This window comes from Dysidea avara, chromosome 11 (genome assembly GCF_963678975.1).
Source record: "Dysidea avara chromosome 11, odDysAvar1.4, whole genome shotgun sequence".
Classification (NCBI taxonomy): domain Eukaryota; kingdom Metazoa; phylum Porifera; class Demospongiae; order Dictyoceratida; family Dysideidae; genus Dysidea; species Dysidea avara.
This window is the reverse complement of record NC_089282.1, coordinates 22498587-22525727: the sequence shown is the minus strand read 5'-3', so window position 1 is coordinate 22525727 and position 27141 is coordinate 22498587. Positions and strand designations below refer to the sequence as shown.

Genomic DNA, 27141 nt, shown 5'->3' with positions numbered 1-27141 from the left:
AAATTTCAAAGCGTGATGCTACAAATCCAAGGCCCTAAATTTTAATCACAATTGGTTGAAAATGAATAGGGACTCAACACATGGTGTTAAGTCAGAGAGCCTAGCCAGCATACTGCACATGGCTATAAACATAGGCAATTCTAAAAGGGGGGCCCATGGTAAAAAAAAGTTTTGAAAATTCTTGGGGTGAAGTTGCAGTAGATTGGCATTGTTATTTTAGCATTTTTCATGTTTTGTATCATAAATTTTAAGCTGTTTTCAAGTCTTTAAATTGCAAAAATCCTGTAGCTTCTGGGTAATCTGGGGGTTGCACCCCAGACCCTTCTGAAATTCTACTAGATACTACATCCATACAACAATAGTCATATTGTGCCCTACTTCCCCCTGTAGGTCAGGTCTAGAATCAACACTGGCTGTATATAGAGTCACCAATTTGGTCAGATTTGGCATCACAATAAATAGTGAAATTAGCATATTTATTGCAGCACAATGTGTTTCTGAAAAAAACTAATATAGGAATTTTCCCATGTCTTTCTGAAATTTAATTTTTTCAGAAAAGGTGGACCAGGAATATAATTACGTACCAATTGGAGTGGCATTAATAGTATCTCACAAGATACAACATAATTTTTTTTAAATTCATGCCTTGACAAAGCATTGAAAACCTAAAACTTGGTACTTAGCCAGAGTTGTGACTCAGTTGTCATAAAAACTACATAAAGTAATAATCAAATGATTGGCTAATGCTCAGCACAGTATTGCTTTCTGTAAAAAATCAGGAAACAAAACATGAATTTTGAATTCAAACTGCCTTACCATCCAAGATGAGAAAAGCCAAGCATGAAACTGTTGCTGTTACCAGTAGCTGGTTTAAATTTGTTAGCTGTTTTAAATTAGTTAGCTGTTTTAAATTAGTTAGCTGTTTTAAATTAGTTAGCTGCATGCTGCATTATTCTGTTAAATGTCATCTGTCATCAGCATTAATTATTATAGATATTGCTATAATGTGTGTTAACCAATCTGTAGTAATGATTCCTTTAGCTATGCCAGGAGCTCATGCACATAACCTCGCAAGACACACCACAAGTGTTGCAAGACACACCTTTTGTGCTAATAAGCTCCTGGCTATATGTATAGCTACATAGGAAGACCACAAACTTCTAAAATAGAGAAGTGTCCAAGATTCAAACTGACATCAGCAGCAGGTATTAAAGTTTTGATGAGAACCTTTCACTCTGTTTTGCATTGTTCTGCAGACTGATAGTAACTCTTATGTTTATACTGACCCATTTTAAAACTGGTCAACCAGTTTTATAGATTTAAATCAGGTCATGACATATAAAATACAAACAGATACATACAATTACATTATCAATTATAGCAGACTCGTGTATAGATAGAGTTATAAAAACAGTTAAATGTGTATCTATAATAGTAATTATAATAATAGCTATCTCTAATTGTTGAGTGGAAAAATCATTCACTTCAACTTGATGGACCTGAGAAACAAAAAAATATGTATATTTGTTCATAATATCCACACAAAAACAGCCAAGTTGTGAAAAAGAGTGCAGCCTTCAAAAGTCTGGATGAAAAAGATTGTGTGGCAGCCAATGCAATGATGTTAACGCTAATAAATATTAATAACAGCATATGTGACTGGATTTGTGAAAAGGGGTCTTCCACACACATCCAATTTGCCAACTTTGACATTTCATAACTTCAGATTGGAAAACACTATTGACTTGAAATATGGTCAGACGTTAGCACCAACATAGCTAAATAGTTGGTGAAGATTTCTGGGTAATATGTCACTTGGTAACTAGGTTATGGTCTCCCAAGTTTACAGAATTGGATGTGTGGAAGACCCCTTTTCGCAAATCCAGTCACATATATGGCTGTCACCTTTGATTTCACAACTTTTTCACCCAGGCTTTTGAAGACCACACCCTTTTTCACAGCATGGCTGTCTTGTGTGAATTTCACTTCTTTGTACTATATAAGGCCTCAAAACCAGCCTATAGGCTGCCTTTGAGTTATTTTTTTACATATATTTCTTTTTATCTATATACACACACAATGATGATCATTGAAGACAGAATTATTATACATATTGTGTATACTACGTACCTATTTTTTGTGAAGATTTGTTATTAATACTATACTTGTAAGTATTACTCTAATAGAGTCCATTTTTTTGAAAACTTTTAATAGAACACATATAGAATGTTCTAGAACAACCTAGAATTTCAATTGGTAGATCTGCGAAATTATTAATTTAATAGGTTTTTTTAACACAGACAAGTCTGCATTAAAGGTCAGGCCTGTGGGAAAACTGTACAAAATTCACATGTACATGAAATAATTGAAATTACAACAAATTGCAATTTATGATACCAATAGCTTAAGTTACTACTTATATCACTAAAGTTAGGTGGAATGGATCTAGACAATAGGAACATAGGAAATGTAATGTATATGCAAGAGTTACATTTCCTATGTCCCTGCTCAAGATGTCTGTTGAGATCCATTTCACCTAACTTTAATGATATAAGTAGTATAAATATTTACTAATAAACAGATTTAAATCAGCTAGAGATTTTCATTTATAAAGTAGAAATTAAGTGAGGTGAACAGCCAAGATTGTAGTGGCTCAGTGATTAAGGATGTAGGTGTTAGGTGTGGAGGTCACTGGTTCAAACCAAACCAAACCATGTACTGCTCTATTAAAGTATCTCAACTCCTTGACTTAATGCTTGTTTGGTTTAATGGTTTTTACTTTATAACTCTGTAATTGTCATCAAAAGGCACTGCTACATTGATCAGCCTATCTACACAGAAATTTCAAGTTATTCAGTCTCACATGCGATTTACCCTGTAACCGTGACAAAAGTTTGATCTTTATTACGTGAATAAACATTTGTAACACCATGGAATTTTTATCAGATTCACAGGAAACGTAATGCGTGAATTCACCTTTATATATGCTCTTTAATTGTGCCAAAGTTCAAAACAATCGATTTGCATGTTGGTATTTTATAACGATTTTTACAAAGTGTGCATAAAGAAATCTAAGTCCTGCATGTAGACCCCTTAAAGCCTAAGAAAAAAATGAAATGTTGAATGAATGTCTGGTGTGAAATTAATCAAATTTGCTTTGTGACCTATCCTGCCTGCATGGTGGACAACTATAATACAAAAATGGTGTGCTTTGGAGAAGGGGCCATGAAGCCACGCAGGTGTGAAAATTGTGTTTTTTTTCTTCCTGTCAATATACACACAACACACTACCATGCATCTTGAAAAGGAGCTTTTGTATAGAAGTCATACAAATGCATACACATATAATATATATGCACATGTGTGTGTGTTTGCGTGTGTACATGTGTGCCATGTATGTATTATGGTATTTTAGCAAACAATTACTGCATAACAGACAGCTAGAGCATTAGATTTCCAATGATAACATTGCAGGATATAAGCCAGATACTATGATGATTAATTAACAATATCAGTGCTGTCTACTGCAGTAAATTTAATAAGAATACAGCAGTTATGAGTCTGTCATGTACAATACTACAGATTAACAAGCACATACCAACTTCCATAGCCATTGCGTTCATAGCTAAATCATCTGCCTCTTCCAGTGCTTTAAGAAACCCAATGTATTTTTGTGCAAAACTGTTATTTAAGCTAGGAATTAATATGTTGTCAAGAAAGTTTGTCATCTTATCTTTATCTGAGTTTTTACTGTCAATCTCTTTCTTCTCATCAAGTGTAATTGTCCCATTGCTATAAAGCAAAGTCAGTATTGAACTGATACGAAGGTTTGTAAGCCTTGTGTAGTGGTTTCTTATTCTTTCACGTGCAGCAGTACATGCCATTGCTACAAAATTAAACTACTTACAATGGCTCAGTTCAGACAAACATACACACAATCACACACAATAGTTCTTTTATTGTTCAGTATTATTTTAGTGCTAACTAGGCCAAAAGTATAATAAAACATATGCTTTACAAGATTTCCCCTGTAATTAGGATCATTAAGTTAGACTTTCATCAAATATGCCAAAGCATAATAGGCTGGAGTGCTATGTCAGCATAATGCTAACATAATAAACTATGGAGCTCAATTTCATGAAAATAGATCAATATACTCCCTAATAGAGCAGTCAGTGGAAACTGCAAGCTGCAGTAGAGCACTCAAATGCATTGTACATAGCTCCTTAGATCAATACTCTCTAACAGAACAGTCATTTTGTACTGAAATAGTCTAATAGAACGTTCACTGATTAAAATGATCCAAGATAACTGTTATAAAGAAATGTTGCTAACCTAGGAGTATAATGTGAGCATAATGGGAACCCTGAAGAGCACAATAGGTGTAAATTTAGTGAATGCATTTGGGCAAAGTTTTGAACATATTTGACTCAGGCCTATTAAGGAGTTAATGGATAATTTAAAGTTTTATCATTAGCTGATACAGTCCTTAGACGTCTGTGGATTCCAATGCAGCCTCTTGTGTCTAAAGCTTGGTTGGATAAAAAGTTTTCTAGGTAGCTGTTGGACTACCGTACTTACCCAATGTTAGAGTTGTCACAGTAGTTGTGGTAGCGTTTCCCTGTCCTGCACAGTTGACAGCAGCAACTTCGATACTAAATAATGCACACCAACAACACATGAGATGTCAAATCTAAGATAATGTATCTTAACTGTATGATGTGCTAATGCTATGTGCGATTTTGTGCAGCTAGACATGGTTGGTAATGCTATTGTGAAATTGTTTTGTTATGTGGAATTCATAAGAAGTGTGCATAAGGTAGCTAGCCTTTGAAAAGCCACATAATGGAATGGGTGGCAGAAAGAAAGGCTCTATATAATACAGCAGATTTATTTGCAATTCTCATGTTAGAATACGTGTATCAATATCTGAGTTGAATGGGGTGAACTTTTCTTGAGATCATGAGATGTTGGTGTGACCAATGCAACCTCCACTACATATTATTATGATGATATTAATACAAAAATTTTCAATATAACTCAAATCAGTGTCAAAGATGTAGCTAGGGTAGGACATGGATGGGCATTTTCCCTATGATTAAAATTATTAGTTGCCCAACCATCACCAACTGTTACAGTTTTGCCCAAAATGGCAGCCTAGTTCTATGCAAGACTTACTGTAATGTAATACACAAACAATCGAACACAGCATATTTAATACACGTATACTGTAGATACGAAAAACAAACAATATCAGAGTATGCTGCTCTTAATATATTATTTTGAATGAATCCAGTAAGTCTATATTTAGACTTTGACACATGCATCTATACAAACTAAAAAAACTTTGCAAGTATAACAACTGCAAGTTTATATTGTAAAAACACAGCTATAGAGTTTAGCTGGTTTATTTGCATGCAGCATCATTTACTATAGCTTAACTAGCTGTAGATCTTGTGTGCATACGCATTATTTTGATAACACCTCTCATCAATGGGAGTGTGCTTCATGTGTGTATACAGGGAATCATGTATACCCACCAATTAGAAATTTTCTGGCTATGACCTTGATTCAGTGTTGGTAAATTCCACAAAAGATGCATGAAAAATATATAAGTGCATACACAGATATCAATCATAATTATACAAATCACATATCTAATAAAACTACCAATCATTGTTCCCCAAGTCAGACTCACCAATATTTAGTGTTATCCTTAAGCCCATCTAGTGAAGCAAACCTTATATTTCCTGGACGTTGTCTATCACCACTAGCCAGTGTTCCAGTGTCTACCTCAGCAACTTTCAATACAAAGCTGTTCACATCAGCACTACCGGCCAGAGACACTGGAACGTACGTACCGTTATCAGCAACTGGTCCCCATGTGATCTTAATCTGATCATGTGACAATGCCTTTGCAGTCAGGTTGGTTGGTACTGATGGAACTGTATAATAAGAGGTCGCATTGATGACATGATCTTGTGTATGAGTATGTACCATATATTATGCAGTGCTATACTCATTACCATAAACATTTCACATCAACAGTTTGATTTTATATCACAAAAATGAAAAAAGACTTTTATTACCAGATATTGTTGCAATACTCTAACAAGGGCATAGGCAGATGGGTTCGGATGGTTTGGGTGAACCCCCCATTACGTGTGCAATTGATCACGTGATGCAATAGATATGATTTGCAATGGTTCAGTATTAATGTGATGTGACCCTCAAGAGTAGTACAGAAGAGTGCCAGTGGGCAAGTAGCTACCAGAGAGCTCCAGGGCTGTAAAATTTGGTGTGATTTTTAATTTTTTTTAAAAATCTGCCTCTGAAAGGGGTAATGGCATGAGTGAAATGGCGAAGGACTGTTCAATGGTTGGTCGAGACATATTACGAGGTAGCAGCTGCTAAACTTTAGTGGTCGTGTTATACATGTGTAAGATTAGTATATTTACTGATGAATAGTTTGTTTATTTGTTACATGTTGTGAGCACATGATGTCTCGAACCAGTGTTTATTCTAGGATTTCTCCTTTGGGGGGGAATCAGGAATTTTGGGGGTGACCAAGTGTCTGAAAGTCTACATATAGTTGTCCACATTTAAAACAGTTGAAATAGTTGTGAAACTGGTTAGTCATTTAAAGCTGTGTCATGAGTGTTGATTTTGATTTTTGTGTGGATTGGGTGAAGTCAAATCCTATGGTTGGTAGAGCATGATGCATAGTGATGACATAATGATGTAATATCTAGGACAACCATGTGCACCTCATGTACGCAATTATTTTATTAGTAGTGCACTGCATTTGTTGAATCTGGTGAATAAACAATTTATGTGAGAGATCACTGAGATATTGTATTGACTATCATTGCGTGTATAATGCCGACTGTATAAGTGGTTGTCTTACAAGAACCTTATAGGCTATTTCAAATTGAATATTAGGGTATTTTCATGGTTATGGATATTTTTAAAATCAGGCTTTCTGAGATTTAACCTGGCAGTATGTTTGCTGGCCGTGCATGCCATTTTGAATATTTTACAAAATTACACTCTCTGAGAGGACATTTTAAAAAACTGGATAAACTTGGTCTCTCATTGTGTATGTACCCTAGGAGACTTTTAAAACTTAAATAGTCTGATGTTGACCCTGAAAGCGTTTTAAGGTTGCATATGCAATTTTTAACCTGAGAAAATTTTACATAATTTATTAAACACTCTTGAGATTGAATCTAAGAACATTTTAAAGTTTGTGTGCCATTTTAAAAGCAAGCTGAACCTAGCAGTCACTCACAATTTTAGGGGGTGAATCTGAGATTTTAGGGGGGGGGGGGGGGGTGGGGGGGAAACGTCCCCCCCTCCCCCAACAGCTCTAGAATAAACACTGTCTCGAACATATTGGAGTGCAAGCCAAGTCGGAAGTTACTGACACAGGAGGACCGGCCAAGAATAATGTATAGTTGGAAAAAAGTATTATCAACTAAGGGACTCGAGTGTGGAGGGCTTCCATGTGCTAGGAAATTGAAGCTGGCTGTTAGTATGCTGTCTGGAAGAGAATATTAGATAGTTTTACAATAGGTTTATAGTTTCTATAAGCTGCATATAAACAGCAGTGTGTAGGTTTTAGCTAGTTAGATGCACAAACAGCACCTTTTAATGTTACTGCCTAAGGGCACATTTTGTGTATGCGTCATTTTCATTCAAACATGGTCTAGGGGAAGCACCCAGGCCTTCCCATTAAGACATTCCACTTTAAATTTGAACCCCCTTCAAAAAATTCCTGGCTATCCCCCTGTCTAATAAAGTGGAATCGGACCTCTTTTATTTGGGCACCTCCATTGTCCGGATGAGGTCTAAGACAAAAAAAAACAAGTGTGATAAGTTTTTAAAACTAATGTGGTCTAGGTCTTCAGTTGAAGGAAAGCGGAAACGTAAAGTTACTACACTAGAAACGAAACTTAAAGTTATAGAGCAATTTGAGAAAGAGAAGTCACAAAGAGCAATGGCAGAACAGTTCAACTTAGCAAAATCGATGATAAGTGATATATGGAAAGATAGAGAGAAGATAAAGAAACACGTGCTAATCCAAAGCAGTTTGTGAAACGATGCTGCTTAGTACATGAGCCATTGTTACGTAGATGATTTTGACAAGGTGTGTTATTTGTGGTTCTTGCAACAATGTGCAAAAGGTACCCCGGTATCTGGGCCAATAATTCATGAGAAAGCGTTGCAACTTTTGCTGTGCTGTACCCAAAGAGCATGCAAACTTTCAAGGCAAGTTCTGGATGGCTTCAGAAGTATTGTAGGTTTCATGCAGTGTTGGGCAAGTTACTTTGTTAAAGTAACTAGTTACATATTACTTGCAACTGAACTATTTAGTTACAATTACATATTACCCATAAAATAAAATAACTATAATAATACAAGTGGAACAAAAAATTAGGAATTTTCAATATGAGTAAAATCTTGGCAACTGAAGTAGGGATTACGTGTGTACTAGCATGACTTCAGGTGGTAGATAATCTCTCTTGTTTCAGTACTTTTTATTACTTTGATCCCTACTCATATTGAAAATTCCTAATTTTTTGTTCCACTTGTTTGTGTACTTTTTACAAACATTGCATGAATCTTATCTTTTATGTGCATGCAGTTTCTATTACACAGGACACTAAAGTTACTTTTCCAAGTCTTGATGGTAGTATTCCCTTTGCCTTTCCGCTGACTCAATGCGAGACTTTGCCAAATCTTTGTTAAATGATGTTTTGGTGGCTTCAGCTGATTTCTCACGCGACGCTGTTACATTTTTGTAGTACTCATTAGCATGACGCTGTGATCGGCATTCACTGCTGTACTTGTTCTTTCTCTCTGAGAGTATAGACTCTCTATGAGCTTCATAGTCCGCCCTGTTATTCTCCTTCTTTCTACTCTTCCGCGCCGCTTCCTTCGAAGGCATTGCCGCACCCAATATTGCCTCAGAGAAAACACACAAAGCAATAATAACCACAATACCCTTAGCTAACGCTATTTTGCTACGAATTATTTCTAATATCGCTCAAATACTTGAGGTAGATACGTTGTTTACAGCAAAGAAATGCGTTTACAAACGCAAGCAATATTAATTTTGCCGGTTAACTTTGCCAGAAACAAAAGATATAAGTCGCTAAATATATTCACTTACACGTACAAAGCTTCCCGATTGTGAACAGCTCGCTCTTCCTGCTCAAAATCAACTTCGAACTTTCAACCACGTGTATTCGAATATTTTACCGCGAAGATTATGATTACTCTATTTAGCGAGCACTCTTATTGAAATGGGCGGCGCCGTACATTGAAGCCATTTGTGGAGTTATTAACACTACCTGTAGTGAATCCAGGACGATGGCGACATTAAAGAACGATGAAAGGTAAGACCCTAGCGCAAGGATTGCATTTCTATCGGTGTAGGAAAGGTTTAATCTATAGGCAAAGCGAGCCGTTTTCATGCAAGAAGTAGGACTGTAGCTGTTGCCATCTTCCCGCTAGCAGGGGCGGATCTAGGATTTGTAAAAGGGGGGGGGCTAACTCAAGGTTGGGTAGAGGTGTGCAAAGCACACTTCCCAGCATGCAAAACATGCTGGAACTAGGGGGGTCTGGGGGCATGCCCCACCAGGAAAAGTTTGAAAAATAGATGTTAAAATACTGCAATTTGGAGACATTTCCACATAAAATTCATAATATTTTCTGCCTGTAGATATTTTATATACTGCCTTTAGATTATAGGTATGGCTCTCTAAAGCATTTTGCTAATGGAAAAGTTTGGTAGGTACAGACAACCAAGTACATGATGCACCCCTCTCACAATTGCACAATACTGAATAGGTGCATGTTAGAATTATTAAGAATGTTGAAAGTGAAAATTTTTGAAATTTGAACAATACAAGATTAAATCTGAGAGCATTTTCAATGGAAATTGTGTACTTGAATTAAGTATTGCCAAACATATTAACTACACTAGTAGATGAAAGAAGCCCTTTAAACAGACCAATGCACTTCATTGTATGTATAGGTGCTGGCAGATTTGGAAAAATTTCATAACATAACCAACTACATGTTTCCAGTGAATGTTCTATTAGAGTAGTTAGCTGACTGCTCTATTAGAGTATCTCGATCTTGTACACCTCCAATGCTGATCCGGGTCCTTGTTACATAAACTTTAGCATAAATCCACTGATAATACCTTGGAAAGATGTTTATAAGGTAATTTTCTGAGTATTTGTATTATTAGTGATCATATAATTATGCTAAGACAAAATTTCATTATAATACTCAGCATATTGATCAAGTAAAGCCTAAATATGAAGGGGGGGGCTTCAGCCCCCAAAGCCCCCCCCCCCTGGATCCGCCCCTGGCTAGGCCTGGCTGAAGGCATCAGTTAGGGAGTCAGTCACTAGAAAATTCGATCAGATAGAATTTTTTTTAAAATTCGTGGAAACTCGTCAGTAGGATGCATTTCGTGTCGTTTTGAAGGCGAAATCGTGCTTCACTTTTGTAATACAATACTGCTGAATCGCCGAGATGGTTTTGCAAGTCTGCTTTTGGTGCGTAATTTTTGGCGGGAAATCGTGAACCTTGACGATCCCTACCATTAAGTACTAGCGTACTTAATGATTACATAACTATATTACTTTGTGTCCACAGCCTTAAGTTGTCACGTGTAAAACTACCACCTTATCATGTGACATGATTGTGTTGTTGGACAATGTGCAAATCTTGGTTATAAGTAACAAGCTGGTGAATAAGCTTCATTCAGTAGGCTTCGTTACTTCATTGTGGCTAGGAATTACTCAGTGGATAACTCACGAGATTAGTAACTTTGTTACTTGTAGTATTAATATTACATAATATTAGATTCGTTACAGTAACTATATTACTTAGGTAACGCGTTACATTTGTAAGTAAAGTAACTTGAGTTATATTACTTGTTTTTATAGCGTATTTCGTTATAATATTACTTTGCTACCACAAAAGTAATAATATTACATAAAGCGTTACATAAGTAACGTGTTACTCCCAACACTGGTGTCATGGTATCAGAGTGCTTTCACTTCAAGGTAAAATACTGTCAGCTGATACGACTGCTGTGAAACCTTTTCACTCTATTCTCAAGGAAGTCGTGGAAAAGAAAGGCTATAGTAAAGAGCAAGTTTTAAAGCAGATGAAACTGGATTGTGGTGGAGGCTAATGCCTTCAATGTCTCTAGTAGCCTGTGGAGAGAAGCAAGCTAAGAATTTCAAGCAATCTAAAGATAGAGTAATATTGTTGGCCTGTGCTAATGCATCAGGAACATGTAAGTTGCTATTGGCATTTGTCCACAAATACTAAAAGCCACGGTGTTTTAAACACATGGATATGAATAGTTTGCCTGTTCATTACTACAAGCAAACAAATGCCTGGATGGATAGTAGATACCACTGTGTTTGAAAGCTGGTTTCATAACAAATTTGTTCCTCATGTGAAGAAGCATTGCAGAAACAATGATAGTGAGTATAAAGTATTATTACTTTCAGACAATGCACCAGCCCATCCAAGCAAAGAAGTCTTGAAATCTAAAGATGGAAAAGTCATTGCAATATTTTTACTTCCCAATACAACTTCTGTCATATGGCCTATGGATCAAGGCAAACTAGTTGGCTTAAAGAAACATTACAAAAAATTTTGTTACGACACTTGATTCTTGAAGATCAGTCGTCATCACTGTCTGTACCTGATGTCTTGAAGTAGCTGACTATCAAAGATACTGTTTATTGGTCTGCCAAAGCATGGGATGAAATAACTGTAGAAAATTTAAAAAGAGGATGGAATCAACTGTTTTCCAGTTGTGCCATCAGTGACAGTACTTCTACCAGTAGTATTGATAATTCTGCTGAAGCCACTACAGGCTCTTCTTGTTCTTCCAGCACTGGTGACACCACAACCAGCACTGTTCCTTCCACCAATACTGGTGAAAGCACTGATAGTGCATTTGATGTTGACACCAACAGTGCAGATTTTTATGAGATGTTCAATTGTTTAGGCTACTCAGAGAGTAACGATGGATGGCAAACTCCGGAACAATGGCTTGCTGAAGATGCTAATGATCCAGGGCATCAAAAGCTTTCAGATGATGAAATTGTTGCAATGGTAAGGCGTGAAGAAAATGATTCAGAAAATGAATCAGATTCTGACAGTGAACAACAACCAACTATCTCCCATGCTGAAGCTTGTAAAGCATTGGTTTACAGTGGTTGGAATTGCAAGAAGAAGTTGAGCCGGTTCATCTGTTACTGGTTGAACAGTGGAGTGCTCTAGCTGCAAAGAAAAGGTGTGATAACTTAGTTCAGTCAAATTTATTAACATTCTTTAGTACACAAAAATAAACAATGTACTGTACATGTATACAATGTATGTTTTAAAGGTATACTGTAGCTAACTAGCTGTGTGTTGTACTGTACAGAGATATGTGTGTCAGTTATGAGTATTAATGTATTGTAAAGCTTTATTCTTAGTTACAGACATTTCCAAGATACAGGCAGCAGTTGGTACCAGACCACCCAGATAAGAGAGGTTCTACTGTAGAGTGCACATTTTGGAGACTTCTAATATATAGAATGTTCTAGAACAATCTATAATTTCCATTAGCAGATCTATGAAATTATAAATGTTTATTAATCGGCATTTACAAAGTAGAATTAAGTGAGGTGAACAGAAAGAAAACTAAGAAATAAAATCAACAGCTAATCAAAATTATACTATGTGGCTTCCCAGCCACCCACATGTTTGATCATTTGAAGGTCATCTGGTGACTTTAGTCCACTTTCTTGGCCCTAGTACAACAGTGTTGCAGACTTGCATCTTGTGTTCATTCATGCTTACATTCAAATGAATAAACTTTCATAAAGTTTAAATTCCTTTAAATGTAGTTAATGGGGGGAGCAGAACACTGATTTTGCTATCCTGTGTGGTCTGTGGTAATGCTAATGTGAGTGTTAGTGGTAATAAAGGTTGAATTTTTGTAAGATGAACTACAGGTATTCGATGACTAGTTTTCATATCAAAATGATCACAGTGTAGCAAGCATTATGACTACACTAAGGAAGTTAGTTTCATAGACTTCTGGCAAAGCATAGGCCAAATAATAGCATTTTTCAAGAAGGCAATCTATCCACCATATGTGACCGGATTTCACATAACAAGGCTTCCACACACACAAAATCAAACTTACGTTTTTACCAGAAATGGATTGCTGGCCTAATACACTATCACATTCCACACTGTACTTCCTTCAGGACTGGCAAGTCTGGTTTCTGTGGCAGCTTTCTTCCGACCCTGTCAAAGCCACGAGTGGGAGATTGGCGCCATTGAATGGCCATGGCTTTGTGATAATGGTGTGTAGTGAGCTGGGACTTCACAGAGAGCTCACCAATAGTGTTCTCGGTCAATTTGGAGTGATTTGAGGGCTATGGAGAGCCCAAACTTGGCCTCTGGATTCCAATCGTCTTCTTACTCCATTTTATACCCGTATATTAAGACCACCATCCACCCCCACCCTCCCATCCTATTACTATCACCTGTGATATTATTACCCACTCGAGAAAAGCTGCCCAAAACAGGGCTAATTTTGGGTATCAGAAATGTATACACCCACTCAGTGATAGCTAGTAAATAGATGCATACTTGGTGCAAATTTTGTTTGCACAGCTGTAGGCACTGGGAAGTTATTACACAATGATTACTTAAAATCGCCATATCTCCTAACGAAGTTTTGTGCGTCGAAGCCGGGTTTTGTCAAATTCAGTCACATATTTGTAGTACTCTAGTTATTATGCAATAGCTAATTTATTATCCAAATAACATTTCATGGCTTCTGGTAAAGTGGTTTATTCTACATGATTATACTCTTCTATTTAGTCATTGAAAACCAGAAATACTTGGGGGCAACTTTTGACAGCAGGCTGAATTTAGGGACCGGCCGATTATGCTGGCATAATAATGAGCATAATAGGTGCCTGAAAGCATTGAGCATAATGCTAGCATAATAGGTAGAGTATTTGTGTAATAGTATGAATTCTTGCTTATCAAAATACATATCCAACAAAAAGATCGATATATTCTAATAGAACAGTCAGTAACTCTAATAAAATTATTAGGTAGCTGACTGTTCTATTAGAGTATATCGATCTTTTCTGTGACATGCATTTTGACAAACAAGGATTTACAGTCTGTGCTTCAACCACTTACTGCTTTTCCATAAAGTGCAAAGTTATTAGAAAAACATGGGAACTGAGGTAAAAATATTGAGTATAATTTGAGCATAATAGGTAAATATTGAGCATTCATTTAAGCATAATAGGTAAATTTTTGAGCAGTGCAGCATAGCATAATAGGTAAAATAATGAGCATAATCGGCGGGTCCCTAGCTGAATTGGTCCTCACATGTTTCAAAGATTTGGGGAAACATGTCTTACAATCTGATGTTAATCAATATACATGTTAAATATTTGGTGAGAATGCAAGGTTTTTTCATGATACACTTATGCATTGCCTGTACGGGGACCTCTTGTTTACAGTGTATGCAAAATAGAGCTGTGCGTCTAAATTGTGGTTTGCAGAAGTATGACCATGTATCACAGCACAGAGCAAACTTTGGATGGCTTTCCATGTTAAAGTTTGTACAGTACTAAACTATTCTTTCGATGTTTGGCCATTATCTTGGTGAGGTTATTTCGCTGCAGCCACCAATACACTTTGGTCATAAACATTTATACAGAACTAGGTGCTCACAATAGTTTTCAGACATTTTTCGTTACAAGAAGAACATTAGTCAGTGTTACTTTCGACACCAAGCTACATAGTGGTGGAATTCATTTCCATCTAGTTTGTTTGATGATATTGGTAATTTTCATGATGGTCTGCTCCAGCACCTTAATGAGACAATTCAGTTGTTTAATATGCAAATATTTAATCAGACAAAAAAGCTATACACACAATAGTATTATTATGATTGTTTCCTTTGTTCAATAATTCCTGTAGTAAAGTTCAATGACTCCTGTAGTAAAGAAAAGAAAACAAATTACAAAGAAGCATCAAAGCCAGTTTATGGCTGGTTTTGTGGCTTGTAATACAAAAGGATTGAAGCGATATCTAAACCAACAACAGCCAAGCTGTAAAAAAGAGTGCGGCCCCCAAAAAATCCAGGATGAAAAGGTTGTGAAATCAAAAGTGGTGGCCAAGAAATGTCTGTGATGGTAGATTAATGGTAAAAATTTTAATAATGACAATTCAGGTGAATTTGATGTCACATCCTGTCAGAGGAGGTACCGTAAATTCACCTGAAGTTGTTAAATTTTTTTCCATTAACCTACCATCACAGCCATTTCTTGGCTGCCATTTCAGATTTCACAATTCCTTCACCTTGAGCTTTTGAGGGGCTGCACCCTTTTTTTACAACTTGGCTATTTTGGTTTAAATTATATTCACTATTTATTTATTTATTTATTCATGGCTATATGTGACCATCTCAACGTGCGACCATCTCGACGAAAACTCGTCTAGTTCATACAGCTTCCAAATTTCTTTTTATTTTCTCAGCATTACTTGCATTGTTCAATGAATGGTTCACCAAATTTTCAGTCAATTATGGTGAGTAGTTTTGGAATTACACAGTAACAGCGATAGACAGTAGGAAGAGCAAGGAAATCGATTTGTACAGTGGCTATACTAAAAAATAAACTAAGGTGCTTACATTCGCAGCCATAACGTCCGTTTGGATTAGTCTACAGTGTTGGAATTTGGTTTACAATGTTCACCATGGATAGGGTCCGCAATCCGAAAAATCAACTTCTACAAATCAATCCCCCTACCATTGTGGGATGTTCATTGTAGTATCCCATTGCTTGATCCACCATGAAACCGGAGGCACGATTGTTGTCTTCACAGAAATATCATTTTCAGTATCTCACAAGATGCAAGATTTATTTTTAAAATTTCGTGCTCCACACAAAGGACCGGATGAAACTTGCTACTTAGCCACATCGTATCCAGAGTTGTTGTAGTTGAAAACTACGCACAGAAATAAGTAAATGATTTGCTGGGTGCCCGGCACAGGGTTGCTTTCTTTGAAAAAACAGACAAAGAAATACGAAGTTTCGAATTCAAACTGCCCTACCACCCAGGGCAAGAGAAGCCAACTATTCCTCATAGTGTTTCGATACGGTTGGGTGCATAGTCCGTCTATGCTGTTAGTTTGGAAAAGATCTGAGACTTCTCACCATCTGGGTGACGAGCGTCAAAATTTTCTGCAACATCAAAGAATTGTGTCGCGCTTTCTAGCCATTTCCAGCGCTTCTGCAGCCTCAACAATCATCAATTATAGACTAAAACTATGGCAAAAGATGTCCCTGAACGTCTGATAATAGCGGTTGTCAATTATTGCTTCATCCACAGCTTCCACGTCTCGCTCTAAGCTATGCATCAAGGGAGGCAGCAAAATCGTCCAAAATTGACTTCACCTCTCACGCTCCACAGCAGCTTCAAATCTTCACTAGATCACCCTACATCACCCTACATCACCATTATGCTGCAAAACATCCCAAAACAAACCGGAAAATGCACAAAATCTTTCATCTTTTTATTCGAGCTGGGTGGAGCTCCTGGTGAGCTGCTGGTATACTGCATCATATGAAATCACAGAAATACCAACTACCACTACTACCAAACGTTTTGAACCATCTTTTATCATCATTCTAAACAAAATTAAGTGACCAGTGTGGCATCAGAAGTACTGGAAAGCACCTTGGTACCATTGAGAGAATCCCTTGAAATGATGCACGAAAATTTTGACGTTCTTCACCCAGATGGTGAGAAGTCTCAGATCCTTTCCAGACTAACAGCATAGACAGACTATGCATCCAACCTTATCACATCACTATGAGGAAGAGTTGGCTTTTCTTATCTTGGCTGGTAGGGCAGTTTGAATTTGAAAATTCGTATTTTGTTTTCTGCTTTTTGAGAGAAAGCAACTCTGTGCCGGTAATCCAGTGAATCATTTGCTTATTACTGTGCGTACTTTTTAACTACATTAACTCTAGATAATATCTAGCTAAGCAGCAGGTTCTATCCTGTTGTTTGTGTGGAGCACGAAATTTAAAAAATAATTTTTGCATCTCACGAAATACTAAAATCGATAGTTCTGTGAAGACAACAATCGTGCCTCCGGTTTCATGGTGGATCTAGCAATGGGACACTACAATGAACATCCCACAATGGTAGGGGGATTGATTTGTGAAAGTTGATTTTTCGGATTGCGGACCCTACCATGGATTAGCAATTCAACCAATGTTTAGTTTTTACCCAGCAGTTACTTGTGCATAGGTGTATTAAGGCGGTTTTATTGAAGAAATGGAAATGATTAAGTGACCATCATGTACAAATAGTAGATTTTGACATTATTGTTTGGTGTCCTGTGCCTGAATTTTGATGGATTTGTCCATTTTGGAATTGCTGTTGGAAAAGTATCAGAGGTTGCCTCTCTATGGCTCCATGGATGGTTATGGTTCCTTTGATAACACTGACGATATGTGGGACTATTTTTGTGGTCTTCTTGATTACAGTGTACTTCTAGATTCTTATGTACCACTGAAAAGGGTTTCTTGTAAACACTCCAAGTGTCATACTCCATGGATGACTCCTGAAATTTTATGTGCCATTAAGGCAATAGATAAAACTAAGTGTAAGGCAGAACACACAAAGGACCCTTAGTATATAGTTAAAAGAAAAGTAAAAATCAGTTGAAGTCTTCTATCCGTCAAGCAAAATTGGTTTGTCTTAGCTCATTACTAAAGCAATCACGCAAGTCACCACAACTTGCTTCTCGATTATGGCCGGAGATTAATCATGTTATTGGGCGAAGAGCCTCTCACAATTCTGTTGAAAGCAAGAATGTTTCGTTGGATATTCTTAATGAGCATTTTAGAAGTGTTGCTATTTCTGAAACCTATCAACCAGCTGATAGTTGGACTTTACCACCTGACTTTGATACTGATGCTGCTAAGTTTTGTTTTTGTCCAATTGAAGTTTTTGATATAGTTACACAATTACAACATTTGGATGTTCATAAGTCTACCGAATCCAATGGTTTTTCTGCACAATTTCTAAGGGAGGTAGCTGTAGAGATAGCTGAGCCCTTAACAGCTATTATTATAATAAGTCACTTCAGTCTGGAGTTGTACCATCTGCTTGGAAGAAACATAAGGGAAGTGATGATATTGATCCCACCAACTTCCATCCAATATCTGTAGTGCCCATATTGGCTAAAGTGTTAGAAAAATTATTGCTAATCAATTGTCTACTTATTTGGAAGAACGTCAACTGCTTCATGATCATCAGGATAAACATCGATGTGGCCACTCTTTGGAGCAGATTTTGATGCAAGCTATTGGTGTGATTGTTAATTCTTTGAATAGTGGGGCAGTAGTTTGTGCTGCTTTCTTTGACTTACGAAAGGCCTTCGATTCCCAGGATCATGTGATCTTGTTACAGTTTGGGTGCTTGTGGTACTTCTTTGTGGTGGTTTGCTAGTTGTCTCAGTGATTGCATTCAACAAGTCAGGAGTGGTGGCTCTTTCTCTCAGTGGAGTCCAGTCCTGGGGGGTATACCACAGGGTAGTGCTCTAAGGCCACTGTTTATGTTAACACTATGCCCCTCCAGGTATGCCATGGAATGTTGTTAAAATTTGCTGATGGTACTTGTCTTATCTGTTGTGGTGATAGTTATGAGCATGTCCAGAGTATTTTATGTGAATCGATGATTTAACTCAGTTATCGAGGTGGATTACAAGCAGCAAAATGAAGTTCCACATAGCTAAGTCTAGTGTTATGTGGTTTGGAGTATGTGGACGAGAGTGTGCTGCTGATGTTGCTGCAGTATTTTTGGATGGTGTTTCTTTGAAGGCTGTCACTCAACAGAAATATTTGGGGGGCTTATTGATCACAAACTTACATGGAAATTTCAGGTTGCCAAAATTTGCAAGTAAATGGCTTACTATCTGTGCTTAATTAGCTGTCATCAGAAGGAGCTTCCAGTATACATTTTACAGATGCTGGCGGATTCCTTGGTTGAATTATGTCCTGCCTGTTTGGGGTCCTCCACTGAGTCAGCATTTGAGTAGTCGGTTGCACCGTCTTCACAATAGAGCTATCCATGTTGTGTATGGTTTGCAAAAACATGACATCATTCCAGACTTGGATGGCTACCATTTGAATCTACCGTTCAATACAGAACTTTATTAGCAATTCATAAACAATATCTTAAGGATCACTGCTTATTGTTAAATCCAAATATCTAGTTTGGCATTCAACACCACTACTGTACCAGAACTTCACCTAGTTTTGTCAACATTTTATCATTACGCACTGCTTTATTGTGTAAGCTCTTTCTACTAAGGTATTTCATTCTATGAACACAGCTTGTAACAATGGAAATTGGTTGCTTAGGGCACTTTACACCTGCAACACTGATCAATGTATCTTGTTTATACAAGTTACCATCCAGAGCTATTTAGCCATTGTTAGATCAAACTGCCAGAAATGCAATATCCTGCTCATACAGAATTTTCAATGCTCATTCCTCAGAACTGTGGGATCTGTCAGATCTATTAAACAAATTAATTTAACTGATAATTGATGTATGTGTGTTTCTTTTTGTGTATGTATGCCTTCTTCGTACCCCTGCGTCTAGGTCCCTTATTTATTTCCTGTACACTTGTTTTAAACTATAAGATGTATAAATCAATCCATTAAATCAATTGTTGTAGAATATCAGTACACCAATCTATGTGCAAAATTACAGTTTATGTTCAACGAAAAAATTGATGGCATCTTCTTTGATTGACTTCCCATACCTACATCAATTCACCTTTATGAAACAAATGATTGATCACCAGTTCTACAAGTACACAAAACATTTTGGAATTTTCAACTAGAGTAGAGACCATAGCACATCGATAAAAGTACTGAAATAAGCTGGATTAGTGCATTACATTAAATCACAGAAAAACAAGTGTTATATCCCTACTATGCATTTAAGATACCATAACTGAAATGCACAGTAGGGATATAATACTCATTATTTTAATATCATGCACTACTCCAGCTTGTTTCAGTACTTTTATCAATGTGCTATGGTCCTACTCTAGCTGAAAATTCCAAATTTTTGTGTACTGTTTTTTGTTAACTTCTTTATAAATAACACTTATCATGACTGGTGAACCCACACATATACTTCACTTTTCAGATGATAATAATTTATATAACTGGGGTGCACCCATTTCTTTATTTTGGTGGATTGCGGGGGATTGTAGGGGTGCTTTTCAAACAGTTCTTGATTCTTAATGCTGTGTAACGATTCTAAAATAGCTGACAACAAAGCATAATGGATACTTCACTTTTTAGATGATAATTGATATAGCTGGGCATGCGGTGCCATTTCTTTCGTGGTCCATTGCATAGGTGATGGAGATAGGGACCGTGTCCCCCCCCCCTTCACTTTTATGAGACAAAGTCGGCAAAAAAAGACCGAGACATTCTAACAGAACAGTCAATATCTAGATACTTTAATACAGCAGTCACAGTATTCAGAGAAATGGTGTAGCAAGCTACTTAGCTATGTATGTGTAGCTATAAAGAAGGGGATATAGTTGGTGGAGGGCAGCTATTGTGAGCAGGTAATTACCCTTTTCTGGTCTTTAGCTTACAGCTGGCCTGGTCTCCTCACTCTTTCGCCTGCTTCACCACCCCTGATCCAGTACATTTCTTTGTCAGCTGTGCTCAACCTATTACACAGCAGTGTGAATCAAGAACTGTTTGAAAAGTACCTCTACAAAAAAAGTAGCCGCTATGAAAAATACGGACGATTTCTGTTATGAAGGGAAGCTATCACGTGCTACTGCCAAATCGACACTTTTCACTGTCAGCAAAGATGAATGGGACACAAAGGGGGACACTGATAAGTCCATGAAGAATGTATTATACGTTCTGTGACATGCCAAAGGTACCTCTCGGGTCGAGGCGACATTGAGTCAAGCCCATAGCTTTAGCTGTTATCAACTTACGCTTGTCTGAAGGCATCAGTCAGTCAGTTAGTCAGTACGTTACTCAGTAGAAAATTCCCTTTAATGATTTTAAAACTCGGGGAAAATGAGGCTGGTTTTTGGGTGATGTTTTTCATGGGCCACACCCACTCCTTTGTGGTCCTTACTATACAGTACGGATAAAAAGAACACAAACAAGTAGACTAGAGTTTTAAACTAGAGTAGGGATCAACTAGAATACAGTGCACCAATAAAAAGTACTGAAACAAGCTTGAGTTAGTATTATTATGACAGCAAATTACTGTAACACAAAAAGAAGTGAATATCCCTACTGTGCATTTCAATTACAGAAACTCCACAACACAGTATGGATATATTCACTTCTTTTTGTGTTACAGTAATTTGCTGTCATAATAATTCTAACTCAAGCCAGCACAGAAAGTCGAGCAGCACATACTAAATAAATTATTACCAGGAAGCCACTAATGTGCTATAGCAAATAAATGAACACCTTGCGTTGTCAGTGAAAAGAACTGGGGAACAAAGGAAAGTCCATGGTGCATGTATTGCAAATATTACGGATGGTGAAAGGCACATCTCGGGATGAAGCAATGTTGAACAGTGAAAAATCAAGCCTCTAGCTATATCCATTGTTGAGTTATGCTTGCTGGCATCAATAAAACTATGTTTGATAGAAAAATTTTAGAATTCCATAGATACTTTTTGGAATGGTTTGGGGTTGGTCTGAAGACATTTTTGGGCTTTGCTGTGAGTAACCAATACCATGAGAAATTGAGGATGGTTTTAGGGTGTTGTTACTTTTGGCTAGAAAGCCCAGTTCTGCATGATCCCTACTATAAAGTACTACAATACCATATGATAACTCAAGTATGGTATATAGCAATAACAAAGGAGCATAATTTTACAGATAAGTAGTATGAGGTGTAACTAGTGTCACACTAATGCACCTATCAATGTCATGCCCCCCATCCCTGGTAGCGTGGTGCAATACGGAGGATTTGACAAAGTCCAATGTTTAATTCTTTAGTACTGAAGCTCAACTACCTTGAAGAAGGGGGCAGGGTGTAATAGGGCATTTAATTTACTTATTAAAATAATTTTTGATTCAGCAAACTGTCACCATCAAATATGCCCAAGGGATGGGGCAAGTTATAGATGCCAAATTCCCAGTAGGCATATGGGGACCCCTGGGATGGGGGTAGGGCTTGACATTCACAGGTGTTTACAAAATAAATGTAATTACAGTACCTTGAATATGGTCATCCTAATTTCCATTAATTGTTAGTAATGGGTTATAGCCATCCCTATTATTCTTTGTACAACATTTTCCTTTGCCTGTATGTCAAGCAATTCAATAAAATGTAATTCATGAATGCAAAATGATGCGTTATCAACACAGGTAGTTGTTTAATTTACGCTTATATTATTATTATTATTATTTAATGGACAATTAAAATACAAAATTGATTAATAGGCCAAAGGCCTTTGACAATGTCCATGTCCAGTTTCTCTCCAATATTGGTCTAGTGAGTGTTTGAAAGAAGATATTGTTTTTGCCAGAACTACTTCGTCAGATAAGTCATTCCATTGTTGGATTATTCTAAAGTTGAAAAAGTGTTGACCAATGCTTCTGCAAATTCTTTGTTTAAAAAGTTTCATTGGATGGCCCCTGGTAACACTGTCTTGTTGTAATGTAAAGATATCTTTTGGGTCAATTTGATAGTATGAGTTTAGTATCTTAAACACTTCAATTAGATCTCCTCTTTGTCGTCTACAAAAAAGTGAGTGCAAATCTAGTTCTTGAAGTCTACCTTCATAAGATAGTGTAGAGATAGATGGTATCAGCTTAGTAGCCCTTCTTTGAACCTTATCTAGTACGTCAATGTCCTTTGCTAAATGAGGGCTCCAGATTGGGGCACAATACTCTAGGTGCGGTCGAACTAAAGTTTATTGATGTGAGATAGCTAAGAAACAAGATAAGTTACATCTTTTATAGTGCAGCTGTGCTTCTGGCAAGATCTCTGTAGAGAAGTCTGAGTAGAAGTTTTGCTAGTAATTGTCATTGAATCAAAACATATACTTACAAGTGTAAGAAAAAGTAATAGTAGGGATCATACAAATAAAAATTAGCACTGGCTAAATACTTAAATTTTGTGTCAGATCAGAATCAATTTATGATTCAAGCACTGTACATATTACCACCATTTACTGCAAACTCACCTGAAACCAAAGTTAAAACCAACTGTCAAACTGTGACCCAGAACTTCTTGCATACTAAGCGCCTCTAAAATAATTATCGTGTTGCTGATGTTTAACCCATTTTGCAACCACCTGCAAAGTCCCAACTGGAACTTCCACTTAACATGGAGAAACCGTATAATTTTTATAATCCAATGGCGGATCCAGGATGGGGCATTTGGGGCAAATGCCCCCCCCCACCCCCCAAGAAATTGCATACAAGATCGAGATACTCTAATAGAGCAGTCAATTACTCTACTAAAGCAGTAACAATGTTCATGAGGCAGTGTAGCTTACCTATGAACCTATAAATAAGGATTTTATTTTACATACGTGATAGAATATATTTGGCATAACTAGCTATTATTGTTGTAACCTTTTTTTTTTTTTTTTTAGCTCTTCAACTTTTTTCAGCAAGATGCCCCCCCTCTTTCCAAACTCTGGATCCGCCCCTATAATACGTATCACGGTAGGCAAATGACTGGCTCAGCTGGGCTGGTGCTATGATGTGTTCAGGATATCTCCGGGAATCAGTACAATGAATAGTGAAGTGGAATCTTTGCTGTTTCGAGGACAATACTTGACAGACGATGAAATCGACTCGTTGAAACGGTTACTAGGCTCGATGAAGGTGGAGAACTTGAGAAATCTGTCTGCAAAGCATTTGGGAGTACGGTTAACTGGTGCGGTGCAGAAGAGTGACAACTGAAAGATTATTAGGAATGGCACGAATTGGAGCAATACAGCCAAGCAGAAGCAATGATACAACTCCCATTGCTCTGTCATACTTGACAGATGAAGTGAAGAGGATCTTGAGTTTATTGCCACCATTCTCTAGGCTAGTGTCACTCACTGGACTAAGACCTTATTAAAGAGGTGTTTTATGGTCGTGATAAGACATTTGACATGGATTCTCTGAGAGCCTTCAAGTCCCTGAAGGCCTATAAGTATTTTTATGATTGATACGTAAAGAATGTGTGGTTGTACCAGTGCCCTGTCTTGCCTGAATCCGCACTGAAAGTGCTTTATTTTCAAGCTTTTGTTTACCATTCATTTACCTGTGATGAAGCACTGGAAGTGTTTGTCAGTGTGAATACTGAAACTGGTGAGGTCTACAGTGTTCAGTGTTCTTGTGTCTCTGGGTGAGAATATTGCCCTGATCCTTATATTATGTAGAGCACCATTAAATATATAAATAGTGTCTAGTTCATTAATTGTATAGTTCCATAGTATTACATGTAACTGTGTAGTGTTCGTTCACCACGTGTTTAAGATGAGTACGCCATTTTATGATCACAAGATACAACAGTATGCGTACAGCTATGCGATTACATAATATTACATCATATGCGTATACAATCACGTATACCTACTACAGCAATACTACACCCCTCCCCCCTTAGTCAGTTACTAGTCTCTTCTATTAGGCGAGAAGGAGGTTGACAAGTTCTTGCTGATCGACGCAGTGGGGCACTGGTACCATCAGAAGTGGTACTAACTGCAAACTCTAATACTTCATCTTCTGGTTCAGACACTGGTAAAGGTAGCACCTCAACTGTCTCAGTGTTCTGATTAGCTGCTTGATCAACAACACACTTCCGAGCCCTTATGTAGTCTAAGTGACGGCGTACCACTCGATCGTCATCTAACACAACTCGGTAAGAAACTGGACCTTGTTTTCTATCGATCCCATCCTTGTCACCAGATGTAGTGTTCGTTCACCACGTGTTTAAGATGAGTACGCCATTTTATGATCACGAGATACAACAGCATGCGTACAGCTATGTGATTACATAATATTACATCATATGCGTATACAATCACGTATACTGTACCTACTACAGCAATACTACAAACTGTATGTTTTCTCTTTTCACAGATTGGGCCAAGCATGCAATCATGTGGCAGCTCTGCTGTTTTTTGTGGAGCACCATGCACTGAGACAGAGTGACGAGTTGCCAACTGAAGTGTCCAAGACTTCTCAGCCAATGAAGTATAGAATCAGCCACCCAAGAAATTGGTTCCGCCTACCTGTGCGAATGACATGGTATTTGTGAAGCCTAGCCATGGTCGAGTGGAAGAAAAGCACATCCCACGGACCTCTTTTGATCCTCGCCGTCCTTGTCATCAGACATTAGATGAAGAGGCTGCACAGAAGTTGCTTGAAAGAATAGAGAGAACTGCTCCTAGTATAGGGCTTGGTCAGCTTTGAAAATCTAGTGCTACTGCATTAGATGTGCCATCTTCAACACTGTGGAATCAGCTGAGAGCATGCCACTACTCTCACTTGCGACAGTTTGTTTGACCCTACAACACAGCAGTGCTATGGTACTTGGATAAAGCAAAGTTGGATATTGATGTAGTTGAAAGGATGGAGGGAGCATCAAAGTGATTGCAAGTTATGGCATGCACTAAGGAATGGAAGGCTGACTAGTTCCAGGTTTGGTGAAATCAGAAGCAGAAAGCAGACAACAGATTCAAGACGATTAGTCAAGGATATTATGGGATATGGTAAACAGCTAACAGTGCTGCCGCCCCAAATCCGTTGGGGTAGAGAAAATGAACAGAGTGCTATTAGATGTTAGATCGTCTTAGTATAGGTGAAGAAATGACCCTCAGGGCTGCATTTAATGCCTAGCAAGGCTTACCTTGGTGCTAGTTCAGATGGTCTAGTACTATGTTCCAATGTTGATACTTTATGTCGAGGCTGTGTGGAAGTGAAGTGTCCATTTAGCATTGAGAAATGCATTACCGTTGAAATGACCCCCTCTGAAATAACTAGCAAGTTTGGACAAAAAAAATTTATGCAACAAGATACTGATGGTAGCAGATACTGATGACTGAAGTAGGGATTAGATGTCCACTAGCTAGTATAGCTGCAGGTGTACTAGACTATCTACTTTGTTTCATTGATTTTTATTCCTATGATCTCCACTGAAATGTAAAATGTTTATTTTTTCTTGCACTCTTTTGTAACATAGCTAATTATTTAACTGGTGAAGCAGTACATTATCACATCAATATAGAAACAGGTGCCAGACACATTAGCTATACTGAAAAGAGCAAAGTGGCCATTTCATTTTATTTTCAGCTACAACTGTATGTTCTACCCATTATTATTATGTACATGCAGCATTACAGGTAAAGAGCAGTATTAGAAGCAACTATATTCCAGAAACTACAGGATATTTTGACGGAAGAAAAAGTTACCTAAAACAGTGTGTTGTAACAGTTTTGCCTATTCATCATTTTATTTCCTACAGCATAACCTAGCTTTGGCACACAACATAAATCCTTACATCTAAAACAACAACAAATCACGATTAGCACAACCAAGAGTGTGACACCACCACCAACACTGCCACCAATAATTGCATTCTTCTGCAGGTTTTTGGTACTGCCATCTGCAGTAACTAAAATTATGAAAAAAACAGTATCAATGTATTATCAAAACTTTCAGTATACATTTCATAAAATGTTTCTGTGTATAATGTATTGTCAAACACATATGGTCAGGGTGTACCCAGAGAAATTTCCCAGGATTTAGGAAACCCTTTGGATTTAACACACTATTTTAAACATCGAGAAATAGGAACTTCTGAATTCCAGAATCTGTCATGAAATAGGACACATTTTCAACCTTTTACTAAAGTTCTCACGGAAGAGCAATACTTGTAGCATTATTCTGAACAATAATTTTGTAAAAAGGTTAATATACTCCAAATAAACAGTAGGGCAATATAAACTACTCTAATATAAAAGTCATTTAGCTTAGAGGAAAC

At 37.4% G+C, this 27141-nt stretch overlaps 1 protein-coding gene and 1 long non-coding RNA gene across 20 annotated transcripts in view; both read right to left on the bottom strand.

The window, feature by feature from the left end:
* The window catches only part of LOC136238262 (uncharacterized), a 100823-nt gene that overhangs the window by 14203 nt on the left and 59479 nt on the right, over positions 1-27141 (bottom strand). The window lies entirely within an intron of this gene.
* On the bottom strand, positions 1330-26766 carry LOC136238269 (uncharacterized). 3 transcript variants are annotated; one of them, XR_010692924.1, is made up of 6 exons: positions 26659-26766; positions 22370-22456; positions 5699-5945; positions 4582-4655; positions 3599-3886; positions 1330-1499 (listed from the first exon to the last, which is right to left on the bottom strand). It is a non-coding gene; the product is annotated as an uncharacterized lncRNA (long non-coding RNA). The 3 variants fall into 3 exon arrangements; XR_010692923.1 differs by lacking the exon at positions 26659-26766 and having other exon boundaries at positions 22370-22510; XR_010692922.1 differs by lacking the exons at positions 22370-22456; positions 26659-26766 and adding an exon at positions 8676-9319.